We start from the raw sequence: 3880 nt of genomic DNA, 5'->3' as shown, positions 1-3880 counted from the left end.
CAGGCTAGCCTAGGTTGTGTTGTTTTAATGACTAACACTAAAATATTAATAATTTAACATAACAAAAAAATTTTTTGATTAGACAAGTCCATTGCAATTTGCTCAATAACTTACCATAATACCTTTATTCCCTTTGTTTATTTGGAGTTGTAGTGTACCTTGGTCTTGTAGCACACATACCTCAATGTTCATCTCAGCAGAAGAGCAAGAAGAGAATTTACGTACTCAAATGGTTCACCCAGTTCCTCTGTTCATATTTCATTGGCCAGATCATGTCACATGACTAAAACCCATCATCAACAGGAAATGTAATTTTTCCATGTGCCACATAGATGAGAACAACCCCCTGGCTGCTGTGGCTCAGTGGACTGAGCGTCGACCTGCGAGCCAAGTGTCGCTGGTTCAATTCCCAGTCAGGGCACATGACTAGGTTGCAGGTCAGGTCCCCAGTTGGGGGCATGAGTGAGAGGCAACCGCACATTGTTTCTCTCCCTTTCTTTCTCCTTTCCCCTCTCTCTAAAAATAAAATAAATAAACAAACAAATAAATAAATAAGTTATAAAAAAAAGATGAGAACAAAAGCTTAGTGATCTGGAGTAGTGCCTACAAGTACAAAATTTCAAAGGCCTTGCTCTTCTTTAATCTCCAAATTACTCTCATCTTCAGTCTGTGACATGTAATTATTGCCGAGAGCAATATATATTAAAAAGCCAATGCTATCAGTGTTCATCCACAGATACTGATTTATTTTACTATTAGTTAAACAAAAAACATCATTCTTCAAGGTCTCAAATGTTTTTGGCATCTAAATATATACGTTTAACATAATTTTTTACAAACCATTGAAGGCAGTAGGAAAAGAGAACCAAATAACAAGAATATGTCATAAAATCACTCACAACAAGAATAACTTAAGTAGAATATGAAATAAAATGCTTTAAAAACAGGATATTTTTCTTCTCTATTCTTTTATAGTAGAAAAGTGTAGCCTATACCTGCCAATTTTAACTGCTTGGCAATTGTTCCAAGGATTTACTCATGACACGCATTTAATGACAAATGTGTTGGCATCATCTGAGATGGGAATTGAGATACTCAAAACTGCAGTCAGTATCTCCTATTGCTTTATACTTCATCAAAGATGATGCAAGCTGACTTCAAAAGGAGCTCAGTACTTGCATCAGCTCTGCAGGGTGTTGAGTAAAATGAAGAATAAAACAAAATGAACATCATTATGTTTTGAATTTCAAGCCCTAAATCATTATTTCCTAACTGTACATGAGCTTATGTAGATAGAAGGTAAAATGGCACCTGGTCATGTCATTGGGATGATGATATAGGAGGATCAGGAAGAGGAGTTCTTTGTGTGTTACTTTAAGAAAACTCTCTCCCCTGGTGTTCAAATATTCCTAGAACATTTTTCAGTCATGGAATGACACTCTGGTACCCCGATAATACACAGGTGCCTCCTGAGGATTGACCTGTTTCAGAACTCTCTCCTCTGGAGCAATAATGTGCTACCCCTGAAGGTAATTACATGAGAGGTGTCTCGATAGTCACTTATCTCTGCTGTTGGGCCTCTGTCTCTAAACAGAAATTTGTATACTTATTTATCAGTAATGGATAATTCACTTGTGATTAATCTTAAAAAAAGTCTTCAATTTACTTTGCTTTTCCAATTATGTACAAAATATTGTTTTCCACTTGGCACCGTATTCATAGTGTGGACTTAATAGCTTGAAATTCATATGCTTCATTCATTTAAAAAATATTTTAAAGTGCCTAAGTATTTAGTTACTGTCAATTTCTAAAATAATGTCTACATTGAATTGTGCACATAGCATGCATTTATGTGTGTGTATTTAGTGACAAAAGCAACATAATTTATAATTCTGGACACATGTTTAAACAGGAGAAAATTCATATTTACTTGAAAAACAAGAATGCAATTGGATTTAATTAAGTATCTCAGTACAATAATATGCAATTTATAATGTTCCTGGAAGCATTTTTTTTAAAACATTACTTTTGAAAAATAAATGAAGAAATCCTCAGCCAAGGCTTCACTTAAATTATGTTGCTATAATACAACATGAAGCACTAGGAAGGAATAGAAGGCAAAATGAAGCTGGAACTCAGTGTGTTTCTCATGTTGTCGTTAGAGGAGAAGCGGTCATCATCATAAGAATTGAATATTTTTTCATACTTACCTGGCCAGGGAGGTACCATGATCATGAAGGTGGTTTTTCCAGGGTGAGGCTTATCTATTGCACTCCAGATGTGTTGACACCTGCAATTTCCTCAAATGTGGGAAACTCGACTGCATAATTTGAGGTAGTGGGGGACTGCATTTGCACTCTCCCCTAAAAATATATATATATTGAACTTCTTTAAAGTAAACTTTTACACTGAAATATCTTTAAGAATTTATTACATAATAGTCTTTTGTTCATTCTACAATTATGAAAACACACACATTATCCCATAGAATCATTTAATCATTTTGATGAAGCAGGAAAAGAAACCTTGAAAGGACTTCTTGGACTTATATATTGTTAATTATTACACCACTATTGTGTTTGTTCTCCAAAGTCACTCCTACCACCATTCCTCATTGACGTATCTAGTAGGTTTTCTTCAAAGATATTGCTAAAACTCCCCTTTCACCATAGTTATGTACTTATAGACAGTTACTGTTTTGAATATGATAGTTTTTAGATTGGTGGTTTCTAAAGGAGAGTACATGTAAGTTAGCATCTCTGCATGTCAACTCTTTTAGGTAAAAAGAAATATAAATAGAAGTTCTACTTCATCATTTTTAGTTTTTTAGGCTTTACAAAGTATAGGGTATATTACATATAAAAGTACATGAAAAAATAGATATTTTGGGAGTATACATTTAAACATTTATAAAGAAAAGAATGTAATAACAAAAACTTTTTACATTCCCAGTCCAAAATAAATGACCAAATACCAGATGTAGTTTCAGATTAACACAGGTACTTAGATTGTCAATAAAAAACTTTCTGGAATTCAGTATGGTGTCTAATGAACAGGACCCATACTTTTCAGATATGCTAGATTTTGTTTAATATAGTATTTTTTTCCTAATGTAAAATTCTTAATCTATGATAATAGTTTAAAACTTTGATATAAGAAATTGGTTTTACATATAAAGTTGTTGATTAATAATTTACATCAAATATTTATAAAAATGAATAATAACTTTTTGGTTAAAAACTTCTACCCCTTTTAGCTACAAAGATAATGAATACAGAGAAACTAACCCATGTCACCGAGACATGGGGACTTGGTATGTCGTCGGCAGCCGTCCGTCTCGAGAGACGATGGTGTAGCTTCTTAAGAGTCTATCTGCACCGCCGAGAATGGCTGTGCAGTCCAACTCGGGAGTGACACGGTATATGTCTCCTCCCGTGTTGAATCGACATCTTGCGATGACGCTGGAGTGTCCTCTCCAGTGAAGCTGAAGCTACAGAGCCTGGGCAGGGTGATATGGAGGGTCTGCTGTTGCCCATGCAGCAGACCCCCCCTCTCTTCGCAGCTGAAGGGTCCAAGGGAAAGACGGAGTCAATACAGCTTGGCTTCAGGTGCACCGCAGGAGTTGCCGGTGTTGACTACAACGTCAAACCGCCTTAGGGACTCCGGCTCCGGATTTTCTGTCGGGGTTTACTCCCTTAGCCTTTCCCCTGAAGAGGTATGCCGCAAGGCAGTGGAGGTTTTTTGGAGTCAGAGTTTTCCTTCTCTGATGTGCCCTGACTGGAAGATCGAACCAGCGACACTTAGCTCGCAGGCCGATGCTCAATCCACTGAGCCAAACCAGCCAGGGTGACTTGGTGTACCATTTAACTATTTACCTTTG

General features: G+C 36.4%; 1 non-coding gene across 1 annotated transcript; it reads left to right on the top strand.

Moving 5' to 3' along the window:
- The first annotated feature begins 2202 nt into the window (after nucleotides 1-2202).
- LOC150021177 (U1 spliceosomal RNA) lies at nucleotides 2203-2364 on the top strand. The gene has a single exon (XR_016513533.1). It is a non-coding gene; the product is annotated as a U1 spliceosomal RNA (small nuclear RNA).
- Nucleotides 2365-3880: the final 1516 nt, after the last annotated feature.

The sequence above is a fragment of the Furipterus horrens genome, unplaced genomic scaffold (genome assembly GCF_987537825.1).
Source record: "Furipterus horrens unplaced genomic scaffold, mFurHor1.1.pri manual_scaffold_1, whole genome shotgun sequence".
Classification (NCBI taxonomy): Eukaryota; Metazoa; Chordata; class Mammalia; order Chiroptera; family Furipteridae; genus Furipterus; species Furipterus horrens.
This window is presented reverse-complemented; position numbering and strand designations above follow the sequence as displayed.